A 23,901-nucleotide genomic window follows, 5' to 3' on the forward strand; every position below is an offset into this window, starting at 1 on the left:
GGAGATAGGCTGCGGCTGTTAGTGTTATTTATTAATGGCATTATTTCGCTATTCCTGGTTAGCCGCTCCGTCCGGGGCAGCAATCTAGACACAACCGAGGCGAATTGGTCGAGTCAATTTGATTTTTGATTGCCTAAAGTTGGTCGGCTTTCAGAGAGCACAATAAATAAATTATGTCTGCAACGTATAGGAAGTAAATTTTGTGCCTGTGACCGTCCTGGAACCGTATGCTACTGACGGTTGAGTTATTAGGGCTAACCATGAAGAATATCTGACCTACATATTACGCACATAAAACATCTGTGTCATTTTGAAGGGTGTTACATCAAAACAGATGTGTTATCTTATTATAGGTATATATTTTAATTGCGTTACTAACAATTTGACACACATCACAGAGCTATAGTGCGATCCATGTAGCTTTCAATCTGTAGGTATATCCCGTTGGTTACACGAAAGAATTTTGTAAAGCTGTATTGTATTTCCGATCAGAACAAAATTACAAGGATATCACAGAATGAACTTGAGCTATGAACAGAAGATCTTGATAACATAACTTTTTTTGCGTTCTTTAACAAATTTGGTTTCGTCAGTAGTTCCAATAAAAAAAAATACTAGTTTAGGTTTTTTTAGGTTTTTACCTTATCTATCCCTTGTTTAACCACACATCTTGTTCATTGCCAATAACTTTTAATATTTTTTCAAGGATACATAATTCTTTTCTAAGTAATTCGCTAGATACAGCTTCAGGCAGAAAATTTTCTTTTCAAATTTTGCTAGCGAATCCAGAGTTAATGAAAAACAGTTTCATTCAAACCCGGGAAAATGATTATCCCCTTCATATCAAAACAACAAAGTAGGCAGCATGAATGCGCTGTTCACGATTTTTTTTCCGCAGAACCTTCGCAAGGTCGCAGCATGGCGTCGTCTCTTTTCAGCCACTACTAGAGGAGGCTCGAAATAAAGCCGGTATTTAGCCTTCGCACGTAGACATTTCAAAGGGTGTCAATATTTGCTTATCTATAGGGATAATCACAGCGCTAGACACATTCGTAAACATAATCTCGACTGCAAATCGTCGTACAACCGTACGGGTCGACTGTCGTCGAGGTCGAACGGGAATGAAAGGAAACTTCCTGCGTGAACCATCCAGTGACTGTCGTTGTTTGCTAGTCTGTTAGTGGGTTCATTTGTAGAGTTTACGTACTCACTCTGTCGCGTACAACCGGAAAATGGACTGCGGCAGAGATTATCGGTGGAAATTATTCGCAAAGCTCGTTGCTCTTACCTGCAGTGAGTGGAATGAAGAGAAATATTACATTGCATCCGATGTCGTTTGACAAACAGAACAAATAATGTTGTGCATATTTCGATTAAGTAGGGGATCTAGCGAGGACAAAGTTTAGTAGCAGTTTGGAAAAAGTCTACTTGTATCATTTCGAGAGAAATTGAACTGTTATTGAACATTTTTGATGATTAGTAGCTTAAACAACCCTTGTACAGCTATGTATCAAGTAATAAGTGTTGGATAAGCTGTTATGCAACAAAAATGTTTGTTGGGATTAGCTGATTCGTTAAATTTAAGTGTTTGTTTCTTCAACCAAATTAAGTAATAAAATAATCAAAATACTTGACATTGTTGATTATCATTTTTACTGTTGAAAAACTCTTCGTTGAATTGACCGCAAGCAGTAGGACTGTAGGAATACATCAGCAAAGCAAAGCAGCTCAACGTTGTTATCCCTTGAATACACTGGTCGCTAAGATAGCGCATCCGAATCCGAACGAATTTACATGTTGGGCGCTTTTTATGAGGTGAAGGATCACGATAACGTAGCAATCAATAAGGCACCTAATTTCTGGCCTCACTTCTCTTCTTCCGCTCATAGGCGTATTCTTATTACCTCAGAAAATCATCGGAAGAAATAAAAACCAAGGAAAGTAACCCGCCCGTGTGAGTGAAAGCACTGGCCGCTAGCCAAAATATTAGCGGTTAGCTGATCAGTGGTGCCCACCTGTATCCTACCTCAATAATTGTATCAGCCGGAAGGTAGTACTACCAGTACCAATCTTAGTGGAGGGAGAAAGAAACGTTATACACGCAGATAGACCCCCGGAACTACAAAGATAGTCATAGGGAAAATGAATACCCAGATCTGTGAAGACGTTATGTCTACAGACTCCATTGGAAGGATCCTATAATCTGCACTCCGACACGAACGATAACGACCATCGGTGCATCAACTTCGCAGCTTCCCAAGGCCTGGTGATCCGAAACATGTTTTCCCCTAGTGGTCGGTACCAACGACCAACGAACTAAATAGACCACGTTTTTATCGATTGTTTCAACATACGCTTCCTACGGTGTGCGCACATACCAATAGCCGCCACCTAGCTGCCGCCAGCCTAGAATCCCTATTTTACCCGACAAAAAAATTTGGAAGCATAGCTGGAAACACCATAATGTAGAGAACTGCTCCCAGATCGACCACGTTCTGGTTGATGGCTGGCATTTTTCTGACATCGCAGACGTGCGAGCCTTCCGGGGACCAAATGTTGACTCGGACCATTATCTTGTAGTAAACGTATTCAAATCGAGACCAACGAGGAAGATATGACTGAACATTCGGCGGCTATCAGCAGAAGGAATTGCTGCAGAATACTCTCGGAAAACTGAAAGCGGTCAGTGAACAATTTGGAGATAACCTAAGCGAGCAGTGGAAGCACATCCACGTTGCGATGCAGCGCGAGAAATGTTGGGTACCACTGCTGCAGCCATTTCTAATGAGTGGTTTAACGTTTGACTGGCGTGAAGAATCGAGCCACAACTCACATCATGGTTGCAACTGTGACATGCCAGAACAGAGAGAGCTACCGAGATGCTGAAGCTGCCGAAAAGAGACTTCACTGTCGTAGTAAACGTCAGTACTGACTGGGATGGCGTTCCTGTGGAGGCGGAGAATTGCTTCGAGAGGCACAATACGAGAAGCTTTTTTAGAACAATCAATGGAATTAGGAACCGGACAGTGCCAATTCCTGTTATGTGCAATGATAAGGAGGCGAACCTGATAACCGAAAGATCAGTGCCCAAGCAGCGCTCTTTTGGCACTTTTCGTTGAAGAAACATATTTACGATTGAAATTGGTTTTAAATCAGTTGCCACAACTGCTTTATAACAACTGTGCTAGTAGGGAGGTGGCTAGGTGTTGGAAATAACATTTCGATGCATTGTTGAATGGCGAACAAGATGAAGCGATTTACAGAAATAGGATAACGATTGAGGATAATGATTGAAGATTGATTGACAAGCTGCGAGTCTACCAACTCTGGAGGAAGTTAGAAGCGAGAGGGCAAATCAGCTGGAAAGGACGGCATCCCTGCCGAACTTTTGAAAGTCAGGAGCGGACGGCTGTATTGTGCAATGTATGTATGGACTGAGGAGGAACTACCTACGTACTGGTTGGTCTCATATGCCCTATTTACAAAAAGGACCATCGACTCGAATGCAGTAATTATCGAAACATTACTTTCCTCAATTCTGCAAACAAAATTCTTTCACCGCATGCGGTTTCCAAGACTGAGGCCGTTGCAGGAAACCTTTGTTGATGAATGCCAGTTGCATTTTTCAACATCTTGCAATACATTCTCGAATCGAGGATTCAATTTGTAGACTCACCATGTTTAAGTTCAAGGGGGCGAACGATTCACTTGAACGAAATGATCTGTGGCAGATCTTGCTTGAATATGGTTTCCGAACAAAACCGATTGGCTTGATACTCTGAATGCTTCAAAATAAAGCTTCAGAATAGCGGGGAGACATCGGGACTCGTTTGTGACGTTAGATGGTTTGAAGAAAAATAACAGGCTATGCTAGTCAAAGAACCAGGCAGCATAAGAGTAGCGATACTATCATCACATCTCACATGCTCTTAGGGTTTGCAGATGACATGGATATCATTGGTGTTAACCGTGGAGCTATTGAAGAAAACTATACGCGTCTTAAGGAAGAAACTGCGTGGTTAGGCCTTATCATAAATTCTACCAAAACAAAGTATATGGTGGCTAGTAGAGAGCGTGGTGGTTAGAACTACGGTGGTGATAGATGGAAGTACTTTTGAAGTGGTCGACGTATTTGTTTAGCTTGGTACATTAGTGAGATGTGACAACGATATGAGCCGTGACGTAAAAAAGCGGAAAGCGGCTGCCAACAGAGCCTTCTGCGAATTACGTAGATAGCTGAGGTCCCGTAGCCTGCAATCCGTACAAAACTCGCGCTCTATAAGATAATAATTCTCCCGGTGCGGTGGCACTTTTCGGCCACGAAGCGTGGACGTTGAAAAAGAGCGGGCGACGAGCTCTTGATGTTTTTGAGCGTAAAAACCTGCGATCAATACTTCACAGATTGAGGGAATACTTGAGCAAAATAAAACACTACAATACTTGAGGGAAATAAAACGCGGCTACAGTGGGCTGGCCATGTAGTAAGGATGTAGGATGAGAAACCAGCGAAAACAATATACAACAGCGAACCCGACAGATGCTGACGATTTCGAGGCAGACACCGTTCCGGTTGGATGAACACTGTTGATGAGAATGCTAGAGCAGAAGGTATTAGGCCGATTGGAGAGTGGCCGTTTAAGACCGACAAACTCGAATCTCAGCTGGGTGGTGCAGTAGGATCGTTGCACTAGCCCCATAATTGTCCTGTATACTAATAACTGACTGTGAAGTCTGTCAATAAAAAAAGACAATCTTAAAGGCGTTTATATTTCATGGGTTTGCTTTTTACGATAAGCAGATTGTCGTCGAAAAAGTATAGATACACCCTCCTCGACTAAACATCCGGTAGTTGGGTAACTCGCAAGCTATCTACTGGATGAGGCTCTACCTTTCTCTTTTAGGTTAGGGGGTTTGACTTTCGAAGACAGATGTAGAAGTATATGCTCTGCCGTGAAAAAAAACCGTAGGCTAGGCGAGGAAATGACAAATGACTGGTTGGACGGAGAATGCCAGCAACCTTTGGAGAGAAAAACAAAGTTCTAAGATAAACTAAGGGAGTTCAAACTATCACCCCTAGTAACGACAATCTCTGACTGGATGGAGGCACGGCCTAACACGGATGTTCCGTACAGTGTAATTGTTACTGATCGCGCTGTATGGAGCCTGGTCTTCCATCCGATACCATCTGCTTTTTTACAGATGGATCCAAAATTGGGACTTGCATAGATTCTGGAGTCTACGGACCCGGAATAAAGGAAACTCTTCCACTGGGCAAATGGCCGACCGTGTTCCAAGCTGAAGTATATGCAATATACATTTGCGACAAGACATGTCTAAAACGAAAGTATAGGTATGCTTAAATCGGAATCTTATCGGACAGCCAGTCTGCACTACTGGCTCTTAAGTCCACCAAATGTGCATCCAAATTAGTTTGAGAGTGCAGCACAACCTTGAGGGAGCTCTCTCGTCAGAACGGAATCAAGGACAATGAGCTTGCCGACAGCCTAGCGAAACAAGGATCTCCCAAGTAACCAAAAATTCCGATAAAAGGGCATTTTTTGGCTTAATCAGCCAACGAAATGATCATGATTAGAATTCAGCTTAATTTTTAAGTAATTAACCGTACTTTCAAGTTCGTATTTGCTGATTAAATTTCAAAGGGAATATAAAGCAACTTCTAACAGAACTAGAAAGTTCGCAAAAAGTTCACTCAAGACGCTATATAGAACACTATTCAGCTCAAAAAGAAACTCCAATAATCTTAAAATTAAAAGATTGGGGGAATTTTCCCACTTCTTCTTGTTTTGTAGATTCAATCATCAATATCAATATCAATTATTTTATTTGATGAAAGATCATCAGAAGATTAATCAATCGACTGCTTTTTATAAATATTAATTTATTGTAACTTACCACACACCACGAACCAAACCTCGGGGGGCTTGAACTCGAGTACTCCTTTTCGGTGACTTAGATGCATACCACTGCTCCGTTGCTGGAATATGATATTTGCATCAATTTTACTCGATGTGCTAATTTCTCACTTACCACAGCCAAGAAACTACCTTACACTCAAGAACAACTCATCGGCAAAATTCATATCACTAGCGGCGCCAGAGATGGCTCAGGATCAGGATAGGCTTGCAACGCGAAACGCTCGGGTTCAAAACCAGCAGCGGTCGGTGTTAGTTAGACTTTTTTATATGGTCTATCTTAATCGCATGTATCGACTTTACAGAAGTAAGGAAGAAGCGGAGGTAAAAAATAGAAAAGTATAAAAATAGAACCTAAAGCGCCATTTTAAAAATTTTTGATAAAGGTTCCTTTAGAAGCTGCTTAGCACTCTATCCAGCGAAATCCAACTTTAAAGTTTGGTTGATTACAGGTAAAGCTGTTTAGCAAGCTATAGATCCATAGAAATAAAGCTTATCAACCTTCCTTAGACACCATTATCCGAACTCTTAGTTACTTTCAAGTTACGTGTTGGAACTTTCAAGCTGCACGTTGAACTTTTAGGTTGCTACAGATATTGACGGTACTTTATTGAGAATGAAGTTCGGTTTACAAATATAGTGTCTGGTTGTTCAACAAGAAAGTTCGGCGGAACCAAATTTGAACTAAATGAATATTTCTGTAAAATTGGTACTGATCTGGCTTCTTCCATCACGAGTAATCGCAACATCCACCGTTTTGGAACTATGCCGTCGTCTTCATCATCTATGTTCCTAAGACCAGCCTCCATCAATGAGATACTGCTGCTTATTAACAATTTAGACTCCAAAAAATCTGCTGGAGCAGATAAAATAACAGCGAACTTTATTAAAACCCATCACGAGTTTTTCGCATGGCTATTAACGGATATTTTTAATGAAATCATACAAACTGGGCAGTATCCTGACTGTTTAAAGATAGCCCGCGTAGTTCCTGTTTTCAAATCAGGAGACACGAAGGAACTCAACAACTATCGACCAATCTCAACGTTGTCTATAATCGACAAAATTGTTGAAAAGCTCATTGTAGCTAGGTTGGTTGAGTATACTTCCCGCTTCAACTTGATCTACAACCATCAGTATGGGTTTAGGAAAGGCTCGAATACGCTCGCAGCTTCAAGTGACTTGGTAGAGGATATTTATGATTCACTCGACAACGCTAGCTTTGGTGGAGTTTTATTTATCGATCTGAAAAAAGCATTCGACACTGTTGATCACATGTTACTGGTGCAAAAGCTTGAATCCTATGGAATAAGGGGAACGACCAAGATGCTACTGGAAAGTTACCTGACCAACCGTACTCAATATGTGTCTATTGGAAATTGCTCCAGTCCTCAGCATCCTATATCGATTGGGGTACCACAAGGCAGCAATTTAGGTCCTGTGTTCTTTTTACTGTTTATCAATGACCTATGCAAGTTGAAGTTGCACGGGAAGGTCCGATTGTTCGCTGACGATACTTCTGTATTTTACCAAGCGCTCGACTGCAGAAGGATTGTAAGACAAATCCAGGAGGACGTTACGCTGCTTATGGAATTCTTCAATGAAAACAAATTGTCTCTCAATCTCAGTAAGACCAAATACATGCTGATACACTCCATGCGGAAGCAGTTACCAGACCTTGTGCCTGTCTCAGTCCAAGGTGTAACACTTGAAAAGGTTAACGTATATTGTTATCTGGGAATGACAATCGATGCTACAATGAGCTGGACTGCGCATATTAGCTCATTAAAGAAAAAGCTGAGTTCATTATGCGGAATATTGCGAAGAGTCTCACCGTTCTTGCCGCTAACTTGTCTTAAGATGATGTACTTCTCCCTAGTGCATTCTCGAATTCAGTACCTTGTTGCGAATTGGGGTTCTGCGAGCAAAGCGAACTTGCGAGAACTACAAGTACTACAAAACAGGTGCCTGAGAATTGTTTTTAAAAAGCCATTTCTGTATCCTACCAACATGCTATACTCCAATGTGAACGATTCGGTCCTACCGATAAGGGCCCTCTACGAACTCCAAATATTGGTCAAAATGTGGAAAACTGTAAATGATCCCCAGTATCATCACAACTCAACATTAATTAGACACCAACAAAACCGCGCTTCTCGACAAGCTGGGAATTTCATACTCCCTCGCCCCAGAACAGAGTATGGTCGCAAGAAGTTTACCTTCATTGGAAGTAAACTTTTCAACCAGTTGCCGTCAACGTGTAAAAGTTGCTCAACTCTGAACGAATTCAAAACATCTGTGAAGAACTTGTTCAAGATGAGAATTCAACAGTTTCTGCATTAATTCACTCGCTACTAAAACTGTATCTCTATTCTGCTCTTATCTTCCTCCACTAGCCGCCGCCGCCCATCGACATCTACTGCCACCACCCACCACCCACCACCTACCAAACCACCATCTGCTACCCGTAAATAGTTTAGAAGATCATTGGTTAATTCAAACAAAAATTGTAATTAAAATGAAGTCAATAACCTCACGAACTAGATATTAAGTAGTTAAGCACTTCCTTAAAAGAGCATGTCGCTCACTGGAAAGTGCACACCACTGTATTCAATTTGAAAAGATTGAAGGTTTTGTGCCTGTCGGAGAGGAGGCTTAAAAGGAGTTTCACTCCAACGGGCTTTCCTTCACTAGCGAAAAATAAAATTAAAAAATTAAAAATGTGAACTTCCAAGTTCGTTCCTTAAGTGAAATTCGAACTTTTGGTTGCTTGGGCTGCTCATCAGTTCAGTGGCCCCGAACCGTTTCTGGGCACCTCCATATCCGCTGTCAAAAGCGAATTACCGACCTGGGAAAAGCTAGAAATAGCATCCAATTGGTATAAAGCGCAGGGCTGTAGACAAGCTAAACAGTTTATCTACCCAGACCCTGCAGTAGTTAACAAACTACTTACCTTAACGCGTAGGGAACTGCGCACAATCACGGAACTCCTCACCGGACATTGTCCCACTCTTTACTATTTAAAGAGAATTGACAAGGTCTTAACCTCAAGGTCTCAAGGTTGTAGTTGTAGATGTAGTTAACCACACTTCTGAGCAGGGATAGTTCGATCAGTTTGACTCAATTTTGATTCATTTGACAAAAATTTGACAAAGTTGTATATGGGACGTTTGTAAAACTAGTTATTATTAGAAGAGTTGGAACAACAATACTGGAAACTAGCCTGGGAGTGTCCACAAATGATAGGTAGAGCTTCTTGGCCAGCGACTACAAGGAGATGCAGCAAAAAATCGAGCAGCTGAAGGTTGATAGGGCTGACTTCCGGCAAAACTCTTTAAACATGGCAAGTAACCATTAGTAAAGGCACACCATGGGTAATTTCTAGGATTTGGGAAGAGAAGAAGCTACTAAACGTGGTAGATAAGTACGTGTATTTGGGATCGCTGGTGAATGCGGACAACAACATTAGTAAGGAGATCCAGCAGCGTATTCAAGCGGGAAATCGGGCATATTTTGCTCTACATAAAACGGTGCGATCAAAAAGCACGTCGTACGAAGCTAACAATCTACAAAACCTTTATTAGGTCGGTAGTTCTTTATGGACGTGAAGCTTCTCATGGAAGACGTATCCACGTAAATAATAAGCATTACCATAAGAAGTAAATCAATCGCTTATTAGCATTACTCGCATTTTATACAGCACGTTGCCGTATATTAGCTTTTTGACTGCGTAACTGTTGTAAATTGGCATGCAAAATTCTATTTTAAGTCTACTTGTCGATAATCAGTTGGTAACAAGCATTGTCAGTATTATAAGAGGGATGCTTATCCCTCCCTTGTAAGAGGGATTATGCTTATCAGCTTGCATGTAAACAGCATTGGTAATGCTTATTGGTTACTCGGCTACGCGTCCTCGTCTTGTTTGAGTGGAAGGTGCGGCAGACGATATATTTGGTGGAGTACAAACTGAAAGTGGAGAGTAACGGAGGAGTATGAATCACGAGTTATAACTTGTTCTCTTCAACAACCCCCCAGTACCAGGAACAGAAAGCCTCAACGTACAAGATGTCACGACCAGGTCGAAAGTAATTTGCGACTTCTGAGAAATTGATGTCCCAGCTAGGGGATGGGCTCGATTGCTGTAATTGCCGTGGTATTACGACGGTCAACGCCGTTTACAAGATGTTTTTCCAAATTTTGTTGCAGTGCCTATTGCCAACTCTTGGATGGAATTCCCATCGTATATTTGGTAGACTTCTATAAGCTATGTAGATCGGTCAGGTCACGAGGATACCGAACGACAGTAAGGGGTGATTCCGTTCTTTGCAAGGACGCCACCGCCTCTAGGGATAGAGAGGCCCAACGTGCTATATGGCTCGACCAGATCGAAACTGCCTTGCAACAATCGAAACAAGTAATGAATTGGTGAAGAATATACCAGGACCTAGGAAGGGTGGAAGCAAGTTCTTGAAACATTATGAACCATCCCGGGTCTAAGCTGCTGGCAAATGGCTGGCAATAAAGTTATTCTACATTGATAGTTTTCCTATTAAAAGCATTAAGTTACACATAGATTCTAGTAAAATTATGGTAAAATTAATCTATTTATTTATTTGCAGTCAATCGTGTGTGGGCCGTGATACAATATGTTAACCTAATCTTATCTACAATCTATTTTTGATAATTTTGATCTTCAGTTCTGAAAGAATAAATTTTCATGGCAAAGCAAAAAAATCTTATGGTTTATCAAGAAGTCACAACATTTTATATTGTTTCATAGCACTTCATTAAAAATCACACCATTTTTTAATGGAAGAATCGCTGTGCACGTTCTGGTTTTTCTTCATTTTATCATAAAATTATCGCAATCTGATCAAATCAATGAAATAAAACGATTGAAAAAATGTTATTTAATATGTATTGTGGTAACTTGCAATTTTATCACTTATTTAGCGGAACATTTCGGTGACACTTGTTTTAAATATTTTTAAATAAACAACTCATAACATTCGAATAAAATTTTTTGGAAACTAAAAAATATTTTTCATTCATTGCATATGACGCTTCTGGAGCGTCTGCTCCCAATCTCCCTGGAGGACATTGTGCAATGTATTACGTTCTTCCGCAAATTCGAATTTTCACATATACAGGCACTAGATAGAGAATGGAGAAACTTTGCCTTTGCCTGTACCTGCTACACTCGTGCAGAAATCTGCTTGAAACCAAAGAGCCTCGAAGAAAAGTGCCACCCACGGCTCGATTGTAGAATAAATACGGAAAAAGAGGCATCGCAAATGTGGAGAAAAATTGTGCTGTATTCCTTAAGAGTTCCAACAAGTGACGGACAACTTTTGATCCTCTAGCTTCGAAAAATCGGGCACTGCTTCAGGATTGTTTTTCTGACAGGGCGAGGATGTAGATGGAAATATAACAATTCAGAGGAAAGAGAATCGCTTCGCTTGCCTGACAAAGATGAATAGAGCACAGATGAATCCTTAGAGACACTCGAAAGATTGAGCTTGATACACGGTTAGGTTGGAGCTTGGCTGAGAGTATGTTCTATGCAAAATCTAAAAACTTGGATTGGTGACTGAATAATTAGAACGAACTACCTACGTTCATATAAAAGCATCGTTTATCTGTATCAAACCACATTCACGTCATGAATTCGTGATTCGAATATGTGTCACCTGCCAGCAAAAACTAATACGCGACTGTATAGTCCTTAACATTTGTACTCACGAGACGAGTAAAGAAGAGTATATATTGTAAAACAAAAGATAAGCAGAATCGATTGTTTTCTCTTCCTGAATGCTCGTCATTGAAAATGTTTTAAAACTGCAGACGTGTCCTTGACTATCTTGCAACAGTAGCTTTAGGCCTGAGTAAAAATGACAGCTAGGAAAAAACAATTGATACAAATACGAAATAAAATTATATGTTAGTGAAAGAATCAATCGAAGCTTAGACATAAATGAAATGATCGTTTACTTACACTTGTTGTAAGTTTTCAAATCAACAGTTTTAGAAAATAGCATTGCAATATACTATTCGTGCATGAAGAATAAATTTAAATTATGTTTATACCTTGAAGCGTGCAATGAAATCTTTTTTTTTTTTGCGGACTCTCGAAGGCGAAAATAAACAGTTAAAGCAGTTGAGAGCAATTAACGTTTCCAAAGAGAAGCTATTTACCGTAGCAAAGTGCCTTAACCTGAGTGTCTCAAAATAAAATGGAAAATGAATTTTCTTCAGTATAAAGAATGGCGCTGGAAAAGATTTTTTTCCTTAGTTGAACCTTTAGTAGCATGATATAATAAACCATTTGAAAAGTTCTCCACCTGCTCAGTCACTTCAATTTTGAACAACCTTGTGGAATGGAAAACGGCTATTTCATTTTCCACCGACCAGTAATTAAATGTCGAGCGATACGACGTACAAGCAAATTTAAATTGCTTAATTATCCCTTCCTATCACGTTTCGTGAAACACGCTTTTATAGCACTGCTTAATCGTCTCGACATCCAATATGGGCAAATATGAATTGACGAAATCTTTTCAAACTGTACACTATCACCAAAAGTCGAACGGAAATTTCAGGATTATATTGCTTTTACAGTACATACTCTACCCCATCGTAAGCATTTTCAATTACATGGCTAGGTGTGCAAACGGTTTTTAATTTCCTCTTTTTCATAAAAGTAATGGAAAAATTGAAACATTCCCTCTGCACAATTTTACATTTTTGCAGCGAACAGTTGGCAAATGCTAGCTGAAATGTGGGATGTCGCGTCCAGGATTCAGATCGGTCCAACACCGGTAGGTCCAGCTCACAAACACATCTGCTGGCCTCATGTCATGTACCTATTGGATTCACTAACAAGCGTGCTGAGCTACAGCATGACTAAAATTTGCAAATTTGAGCATTGACCAGAATGCAAACAAAACATGACTTCACCCAGTCGAACACTCTTGGCCCCTGTAACCGGAAAGAGTAAATTTGCAATACATGGGAAAGTGTTATTAGCTTTCGGTGCTGTACTGGAATATCAAACAGTAGAGGTATATGAGCCGAGCACTGAAGGGAAGTGGAACGAGAGAAAAATTGAAAATAGCAATCAATGTTTCATTTTCAGTGTATCAGCTGGAAATGACAAGCGGTAGACGTCTTGATGGTCACTGTGTTGATTATTGAAAAAGCTTGATGATGTGCTTTAAATATTTAACGCAAATAAAACATGTTCGATTAGCTTAGCAGCACAAAAATATATTAATTTAATCCTGTTCTAACATATACCAATCATCGAAAGTTCGAATCGCGATTGGGGGAGACTGTTGGAGTACTGGAGCGGATCATCGAGGGCCTCTTTCCGCGCCACGATCCAAGGCCCTGACCTCAGGCCGCTGAGTCGTCCCACGGCCGACGTTCCAGTATCTTAGGCCATAGCGTAAGATGGTCGGCCTCTCAGTCAAACATACAAAGTAAAGTGGATGACGGCGGTTTAGAGGTAGGAGAGGAAGCGACGGTTACGAACGTAGAACTCATTGAGATCGCTAAATCCTTAAAGGTGAGCAAGGCACCGAGACCAGACGGAATTCTGATTTTGGCCATTAAAACGGTTATTTTGGAGGCTCCCGATTTATTCGGGGCAGTAATGAGTAAATGCCTGGAAGATGGCCACTTCCCGTACAGATGGAAGCGACAGAACCTGGTTCTATTGCCGATGCCGGTAAACCCTCCGGGTGTCCCCTCATCATATAGGCCGATCTGTCTGCTCGATACTGCCGGCAAGGTTCTGGAGAGGGTTATCCTTAACAGACTCGAACAGTACACTGAGGGTACAAACGGTCTGTCAAGGAACCAATTCGGCTTCCGTAACCCAAGTAGCACTTGTAACTAATCATAAAAATAAAAAAATACAAAAAGGTTGCACAGCAGTTACATTTAGGATACTTGTAACGAGTTAGGTTACATAAAATTAAAAATAGTTACTTTTTAGTTTTCTAGTGACAAAAATCTCAAAAAGTTACCAGGTAGTTACCAAATGACCAAATTGAAACCTTTTTTTCGAACTGTCATCAACTTGCTGGTCGCAAAACAGTTAATTTTCCGTTACGAGCAGTTACGAAGTCAAAAAAAGTCGGCTAGTAACATTTTCGCAACAATTTGTTCACTGTTCCTTGTAAACACAACGGATTAAGGAAAAACTAGACCTGAAGAATATTGCTAATGGTAAAGATAAACAATTGGTACACGGGTTGTGAAATGCTCTTGTAAATGCGTTTATTTACTTAATTGATGGTACTTGGAATCTTCTCCGCCCAGACATTGGTATTAAGTAAACAAATGATGATTATTCTCAAACGTCAAAACGATCAAGTTACATCGAAACGAAACCGGCAATGAAAATAGGTTACAGTGTAACTTAGAAATGACGACATAAGAAATAAGTGACTACAACAGATTTAATATTGGTTACCGTATAACCGATACCGTAACCAGGTCGAAGGCTAAGGTTACGTACAACTAGAATGTAACTGAAATGTAACCTTCTATGATTAACACTGGTGGTAACTGTTTTATTCAAACTGAAACTATTCTTTGATATTAAATTAACACTTTCTTTTCACAACAATCACTAAAAATACCTTTTCCCGATATCAACAATGTGAACAATGAACAATGGCTGCTTAAAATCATTTCATGCAATATGCCGAAAACGATACAAAACTTCAAGGACGATGGTGTAGTAGTTAGAACCAAAGGCAAAATGGCTATGAATTTTACTGTGATAGAAGTGATAGCGAAAACAACTTGATTTTTAATGGTTTCTAGGTGAATGCTCCACTAATTCATTATTGCTAAGAATAAATTTAAAAAATCAAAAAATTTAAATTTAAATTTTTATATTTGATTTACAAAACATCAATTTTTCAAAGAAGTAAGTAACGAAAAGCTATATTAAAAAAGAGCGCGTGAATTTTTCAAAGCTAGAATCATGCATTTCACCATAAATTTGAAACTGCATTAAAATTTGTGTTGAAATAATAATTTATACACTCTTCTATATTCAACAGTTAAATTTACTGCTTGACGTTGACAGCCATAGATTGAAAAAATAAACCTGCTACATTTTCGCTATGCAATAAAAGTTACAAGATAACTAATTTGCCACCAATTGAAAGTCAATTTACAGTTTATGTGTAACTTCAATAGTAACCATTTTGTAACTATACATGTTACATATTGATTATTGAGTAACTGATAATGCAACCAGATTTAGTTACATAAGTTGCGCTATTTCGGTTACACAACTGTTATATTTTAGGTTACTGTAACCGAAGTTTTACATTTAAATTTGTCGCATATCAGCCGCTGCGACTCAATTGTGACAACGTGTGCTACTTGGGAAAGGCAAATCTGCGGTGGATGCCATCTTGTCTGTCACTAAGACAGCCGAGCTGGCAATCCAGCGTAAGAGGACGGGTTTCCGCTATTGCGCAGTTGTCACGCTCGACGTGAGAAATGCGTTTAATAGCGCTAGTTGGGACTCCATAGCCAACTCGCTTCGGAACGTCCAAGTGCCGGTGTCGCTATACAGGATTCTGGAAAATTATTTACAGAATCGTGTACTATGCTACAACACGGAGGAGAGTCAGAAGTGCGTTCCGGTCACCGCAGGGGTTCCGCAAGGTTCCATACTGGGCCCGGTGTTGTGGAACGTCATGTATCACGAGGAGGTGAAGTTCCCGGTAGCGGTGGTGAATTTCGGCTTTGCGGACGACATCACCTTGGAAGTCTATGGTGAATCTATCGGAGAGGTTGAGTCGACGGCTGCTCACTCTATAAGCATTTTTAAAAATTGGTGCTAGCGAATCACAAAACGGAGGTTATCGTAGTGAACAACCGCAAGTTGGTGCAGCAAGCAAAGATCAGCGTCGGTGACTGCACTATTTCGTCAACGCGGTCCTTAAAACTCCTGGGAGTTATGGTCCACGATAAGCTCAAGTTCGGGAGCTACGTCGACTATGCCTGCAAGAGGGCTTCCACAGCTATTTCGGCATTGTCTCGTATGATGTCTAGTAGCTCCGCGGTATATGGCAGCAAGCGAAGGCTATTAGTCAATGTGGTCCAGTCCATACTTAGGTATGGCGGGCCGGTGTGGTCATCGGCGTTAGGACCCAAAAGCTACCTAGATAAGCTGGAAAGTACCTATCGTCTCATGTGCTTGAGAGTGGCGAGTGCGTATCGCACAGTTTCACATGGCGCAATTTACGTCTTAGCGGGTATGATGCCTATTGGCATCATCCTCAGCGATGACGTAGAGTGCTTCAACCAACGTGGAATTAGAGGCATACGGAGTACCACAAGATCGGCCTCGTTGACCACATGGCAGCGGCATGGTCTGATTCCACAAAAGGTCGGTGGACACATAGACTTGTCCCGGAACTATTCGGGTGGATTAACAGGCGCCACGGCGAAGTCAACTTCCACCTGACACAGATTCTGTCAGGGCATGGTTGTTTCAAACAGTATCTGCACAAGTTTGGGCATGCGGAGTCCCCTGCGTGTCGCGAATGCGTGGAGGAAACTGCAGAACATGCTTTCTTCATATGCCCTCGTTTCGCGTGCGCGAGAAGCAACATGATGGCAGTGAGCGGACAGGACACTACTCTGGATAACTTAGTCCAAATGATGTGTTCTAGCTCGAACGTCTGGGTAGCGGTCAATGTGGCTGCTACCCTGATTGTACTTGAGCTACAAAACCGCTGAAGAGCCGATCAAAGGCCAATAAACAGCCTAACTACTATAATCCAGCAGTTGTCTAACAGAGTGCGTTAAGCACAATAACCCCGCCCTGAAGTAATAGCGATAAGGTGGTGCCAGGGAGGATTGAGGCTGCAGACTCGATTAGGGTTTTAGTGGGTCTGGGTCCTCACGCCTCATTAGGGGAGTCGGGATACCTAACCCCACTCCCTGAATTGTCTTATCAGGTGTCTGATAGTACCGTATCTTCTAAGGTGCAGAGCAGATTGCCCTACTCGTAAAAAAAGACATCATTGACATCAGATCATATTGAAGCACTAACGTTGACTCGGACCACTATCTAGTGATCATTGACATGCGCGCGAACAATCCGCTGTGAGCAACATTTGGTACCGATGCCAGCCTCGATTGAATCTCGCGTAGCTGAGGCAACCAGACGACGCCATAAGCTATGCCCATTCACTCGAAATTGTGCTGCTGGAAGAGGACAAGCTGGCCGAGTCGTCAGAACGTGGAAAGACACAAACCGAAGAAGATGCAGCTTACTCAAAACTTCCGAGAGAAAAAGCGCTACCTGGAAAAGCACGTAAAAGAGTACGCGGTGTTGAAGCAGTTGCATAGTTTTCAAGAAACACGTGTGTCCTATCTGAACTGAACACAACCCTCAAAGGCTTTGTGCCGCGAGCCGAAATGTGTCGCAATAAGAATGACAGTATTTTGACGGAAGATCGTCAGATGTCCGAAAAGTGGAAGCACCACTTTGATGAACATCTGAATGGCGCCTGCACGGAGAAGGATAATTTTATGGCGACTGAGAAAGCAATTTCGACAATCGGGGAAGAGGCCAGCCAGCCCCAACAATAGGAGAAGTTATGAAGGCAATCAAGCAGCTAAAGAACAGTAAATAGGAGAGGAGAGAGGGCATCGGAGCGGAGCCTACTGAAGAGGGGCCAGAAAAACTGGCCAACTTGTCAACACCGGCGCCTTGCTAAAATTTGGGACACAGAACAGCTACCGAAATGGCAAATTGGGGTATCCACCCGATCTACAAGAAGGGCGAAAAACTGGACTGTGAGAGTTGTGGTGTGATCACCTTTCTTAATGCTGCCTACAAAGAGCTGTCCCACATCACTTTTGTCGGCTATCATCAACAAGAATGGACCAAAATTTACACTGCGGCAGATCCTACAAAAAGCCTATGAATACAGAGTGTTCATGCACCATTTGTTTGTTCGGAAAGAGCTACGGAAAATCATGGAACGGTTTCGCCAGGACCGTGATCAAACCGAATAAATCTACGACGGATGGTACACAGGGGTGAGTTCGGGCTTCGGGTGGATTTGTCGAGTTGATTCGAATCACATAGAAGGCTTCGTCAAGATGATGATCTCTCATGTCTGCTGTTCAACGAAACACTACAATGTGTTAGGAAGCGAGCGTAAATCAACACGCGGGGCACGTTCTTTACCAAATCAAATCAATAGGACACCATACGAACCGCTGCTTTTCAAGAGATGGCGCTTTTCAGGTGGTAGTAAATTCAAAATTTCTCACTTATTTATGTTTACCTACCTAAAAAACAATCACTAATCATATTTTATTTGTGGTACAGTTACTCTGTTATACTTAATTTCCATAATTTCTGCCTAATTTTGATAAAAAACAAACATTTCCTATACCTCTCCATAGCATCTTACTACCAGTCATCCGAGAGCCCAGAAAAGCTAAAGCCCTATAAAGATACATTTATAGGGCTTTATGAAAAGCCTGGCCGAGATTCAGGAGCTGATATGTTTGCGACATTTCAATTCGAAAAAATTAAATGTCGCAACATGAACGCAATAAATAAAAACAATGTTTACCAACTAGGGTATGTTGCTGCTTCGTCGTAATTGCCTATTCCCGTCCTATACAACACAAATTATTAAAAATAGCGATTTTTATGACACACAATGCAAAATTAGTTATTCCCTAATATTTTAGTTCGTTGACTATCATACGCGATCAATCAAAGTGAGCCGAGATCTGTTTAAATGCTTTTTTTTTCATTATAAAATTCCTGGCAGCCAAATTTCCTACGTTTTTTTGTGAGACGAAGAAGAAAACGTTTCAATTTCCGTCATTCATAAAATGAAAATAACACACGCAACGCATTGTCGTTATTCTGCAGCCGGGAAACTTGCATGACATGCAGAAATTTTGCAGAATAACATTTGTCATGCCGTCCTACACAAATACATGCGCGCTACCTTCGTAAACATTATTGATATTTTGACGTAGGACTACGTCTTTGTTTACTATACTGGGACTGGGTAGCACTTTGTAAAAACGAGAAATAGAAGTGTAACGTTTGAATGAAATATTTCAAACGCTAATAGCTACTATACTACTGAACGAAACATAACAGTTAATATGTCGTTGGATAGATAAAATGTCCAGCAATTTTATAGTAACATACTAATAATAATTTTTTATACGCTAAATAGTGAAAATGTGTGTAAAGATTCAAGGTCGAATTTTTCCATACATTTCCCTTGTTATCGCCTAGCTTCACAGGCACGGACGACAATTTGATACACCAAAGGATTTGGATCCAAATGATAACCTTGAGACCACTTTGTAAGCCACACCCCTTTTCCAATCCAATCGGCAACATCGATGGCTATTGACGGCAACACCGGTCCCAAAGACAAGCGGAATCAGAGAGCAATGGCCAACGTGAATCCCACACGATGCACTTAACATTACATTTTGCATTATCCCCATCGCAGACATGCGAAATTGTTCGATAGCTTGCTCAATCAGTGTCGGACAATCATTTAAGCAGCAGCAGCCGATATGGTTTCCTCCACCACCTACACTAGCTTACAAGCAGCAGCGGCAGTGCCAGTGACTATAAAATGGTACACTTGGTTCGCCGCCTGCTCATTTATCGCACTATCGCACTGACGGACGGTCAGTATTTTATTCATCATCGACGGCTATCGGACACTGAAGGCAAATGGAAACGGATCGACTGACGGGCAGCAAATTCAGCAGCAGGCCGTTGTGGTCGTAAACAGTTCTTATAAGAACTATAGTAATTGAAGAATGGAAAGATTTTTCTACATTTTCTAAAATGGTTAACGTTCCATTTTGCGTTATACCATGGGAAATGCTTGCTCAATCAGCGTCGGATAATCATTCGAGCAGCAGCAGCAGCAGCAGTTGATCTGGTTTCCCCCACCACCTACACTAGCTTACAAGCAGCAGCGGCAGTGATTATAATAAAATGGTACTCTTGGTTCGCCGTCTGCTCATTCATCGCACAATTGCACTGACGGACGGTCAGTATTTACCATCGACGGCTGTTGGTGGCGAAAGCAACGGCATTTGGCGGCAACACCAGCGATCGGAGCCAACACCGATAGCAATCGGGAGGTAACAACGATAGCATTTTGGCGGCTATTGGAGGCAAATCCAAGGACTTTTGTGGCAATTAATGTCATCTTCGATGACAATTCGAGGCAAACCCAATGGCATTTTGGCGGTGATTTTCGCAAACCAACACTGAAGGCAAATGGAAACGGATCGACTGACGGGCAGCAAATTCAGCAGTAGGCCGTTGTGGTCTTAAACAGTTCTTATAAGAACTATAGTAATTGAAGAATGGAAAGATTTTTCTACACTTTCTAAATGATTAACGTTCCATTCGGATAATTATTTGAGCAGCAGCAGCAGCCGGTCTGGTTTCTCCCATACCTACACTAGCTTACAAGTAGCAACGGCAGTGCCAGTGACTATAAAATCGCACACTAGGTTCGCCGTCTGCTCATTTACCGCACGATCGCACTGACGGACGGTCAGTATTTTGATAAAACTAAGGCCCCGTACAGAGTAAACGCGACAGCGACGCGACACGACTTCGCCCTCATGTTGCTAAATGCACAGTCCTGCTTCGGGCGAAAAAGGGCTGCGCGTATAATTACAGCAAGAAATGTCGCGTCGCGTCGCATGTCGCTTGCACTCTGGCGGTACCCTAATCCATTTCTACTTTACAGTGATTTGGTATTTCCTATCACTCCTGTATTAGCGGGCAACCATCATCCTAGAGTCTAAAATAGCGACATCCATCTATATATTGGCAACAGTAATTATACTACTGATTTTTAAGAAGTGCTCAAACATAGTTCTTTTCAGGGCCACCAAACAATTTCAAACGGTTTTTTTCAAAACCACCATTGATTCAATGAAGAATTAAATCAGAATATTTCGCTCTTCTTTTACAAATAAACACTCAAACAATGATACTCACAAATACTCAAATATGCATATGCCAGAAATGCAGTTTACATTAGTCTTTGATTTAATGATCAGACATAAAGTTATACTTCATCGATTAAAACATGTTATCAATATAATGAGTATTATATGACACAGTCCTACGTCACCCTTTCGTACAACCCTTAGGGCTGTATACCTTGTAGTTTTTACTATAGTACGGATGTTGAAAAATTTTGATGGACTGATTTTAAAACGGTACGACGAATTTAAGATATAACGTCAGTTGCGTAATTTCAATAAAATGCTTGAATAATCGCTTTTTAGTGAATACAAGGGCCACGGATCGGAAGATAAGGGCGTTTGAGTCAAATCAGGTTTCAGTGTGTAGCCTTACGAGTTTGGTTCACCTTCATGTAAAACTTGCGAGTGTCGTTAGCTCAGAATAGCTATTCTAATTCTTCACGATCTCTGTCCTCCTTTTGCCGCTTGTTACCCTTCAGGATCGTGGACAATTGGTTTCTTGCTCGTCGTTATTTAGTCAAGTTTTGGCTAGTGGCAATTCTCAGATAATTTTTCCAAGCAATTTGTTTCTCTCCACCGCTTGTTGGCATTCCTCATCAAACCAATCATTTTGTATACTCCGGGGCTTGTCGCCTAGTGCCGCGATAACGGCCTCTCCGATGGCCAGGAGTATTCTGCCCCAAACCATCTTCGAGGTTTGAGGCACCTAACTCCTTGGAAGTAGGTAGTGTCTCATCCAGTATTCGCGCGTAGTTCTCGGTAGATTGCGGGTTATCTAGCTGCCTGATGGGCGATGTTCAGAATCAATATCCATACTTCGTAGGGAACGTATATTCGTGATGATAGAGAAGAATTGGCCATATATGAGAACGTGGTCAATTTGATTCATTATACGTAGGTCAGGTGATCTCCACGTGGCTTTGGGGATATCTTTGCGTAGGGAAAAAGCACTTCAGATCACCAGGCTTCGGAAAGCTGCGAAGTTCATACATCGTTGGCCATTATCGTTCATATCGACGTGCAGGGTATGGGGTCCTATCATCGGTCTATACATTTCTTCTCTACCGACCTGGGCGTTCATATCCCCGATGACGATCTTGATGTCTCGTGGCGAGCAGCTATCGTACGGTACCTCCCGCCACGTGTATAATACTTTTTTCTCATCGTCAGGTCCACCATCGTGTGGGCAGCGCAGGTTGATGATCCTGTAATTGAAGAAACGGCTCTTTATCTTCAATAGACACATTTTCCCGTTGATCCTCTGCCAATCTATCACGCGATCCTGCATTCTGCTCAACACTACAGAGTCCGTTCCCAGTTTGTTGGTAATGCCACCGCTTTGGTAAAACTGGGTCTTTCCGCTGCAGATCTTCCATACCTTCTCTCCTTTTCTGCTCCTGACTCGCTTCCATCTTGACCAAAACAATATGTACAACTAGGTGTTATAAGTTGCAATAATTTCGTATTTACCCATTTATAACACATCTGTGAGGCTTTAAGGAAGGAAAGGCCCATAGAGTCACTGACGAGCAAATCCAAACCGAGATTCTAATGAAGCTGGATTTTCAAGTACGGCGGAAAGTCTTTTGTTCTGCATGACGTAAGGTACTTTTCTCGTGGCAGTTCCAATGTTATAACTAATCTTTGCCGCATGAAGGACCGCGGACCGTATTCCAATATCCACTAACGTTAGTTTGAAGACTTAAGCTAAAATGATTTGTATGAAATAAATCAGTTTGAACAAACCTCGCGTAACTTTTCAAAAGCAGCTACATAAGTAACATTGAGAGACTCTCTTTGGCCTTCCTCTCTTCAAATTATTACGGCGACATAAAAGCATTTGAACGAAAATTTTCTTAACGTTTAACTAAATAGTGACGCTAGCAACCGAATCATGCAAAACTGATGAAGTTTTAAAGTGCATTTGGATCGCCGTGACATGCGCAAGAGATGAGGTAAAAAGAGAATCTCTCATTGTTACTTACGTCCTGTTGAAAAGTTACGCGAGAAATCTCTAGAGTTTTTCCTCGACACATTCTTTTCATTCTCATTGTTAGTTGATAATACAATGCATTGTTCTTCCCTAAGGTTAATCATCCTAAGTCTCGCAAATACCACCAACATTACCTGGTACAGTTTTATGTTTTCACGCAACGATTGTTGTTTAAGCCGCGGCTAGAGTGAAAATTTTAAATGTTCCAGTGTAACATCTGTTAGTTTGTTTATGATCCAAAAGGCTGTTGAAAATTTAGATCTGCAGATTGAACCTGCTATATTACGAAATAATACCGTTTACATGTTATCTTCAGGAAAAATTTCTAATCAATTTAGGATGCAGTCTCTAACTGTACTACATAGCTTGATCGTAAAATTAGCGATCCCAAATCAATACAGCATTCACATTTACCTCTGTCTACTGTATAGCTTTTTAAATTAGTGTTATAGTAGGCAGTTGCTGTCAGTAAATTAAAATAATCTTTTTTTTTAACTACAATCGATTTGGTTTCTATAAATAAATGGCCTCAAAATTACTCTCCTTCATCGAAGATAATATTTGCTCTCAGTGTGCGATCCATATGACTGAACAATGCTATCTACAAGATAGAAGAAATTTGAACCTCTCCTGCCTGAAGCTCAAAGCGCTTCCACCCACCCTGACGGCATGCATATTTATTTCCAAATTATCTTTAAACAATAATTCACTTCGCTTTGAGTCGGTCGTAGCCTTGCGTTCCTTGAAATTCATTCGCTACCTCACATTGAATGGAAACAAGCTAACCCAATTCCCCGAGGAACTTTGTCAACTAAAGTTCATCGAATTCCTCAACGTAGGAGACAATCCAATCCAGCAGCTGCCTGAGGCGTTCGGAAAATTGAAAAATTTGATCACCCTCTGGTGTAATGATATGCAACTGAA

General features: G+C 41.2%; 1 protein-coding gene across 1 annotated transcript in view; it reads right to left on the minus strand.

The window, feature by feature from the left end:
* The window catches only part of LOC128744729 (amyloid-beta-like protein), a 156,507-nt gene that overhangs the window by 99,716 nt on the left and 32,890 nt on the right, over positions 1 to 23,901 (minus strand). The gene's annotated exons all lie outside the window — the stretch shown is intronic.

The sequence above is a fragment of the Sabethes cyaneus genome, chromosome 3 (assembly GCF_943734655.1).
Source record: "Sabethes cyaneus chromosome 3, idSabCyanKW18_F2, whole genome shotgun sequence".
In the NCBI taxonomy this organism is placed as follows: domain Eukaryota; kingdom Metazoa; phylum Arthropoda; class Insecta; order Diptera; family Culicidae; genus Sabethes; species Sabethes cyaneus.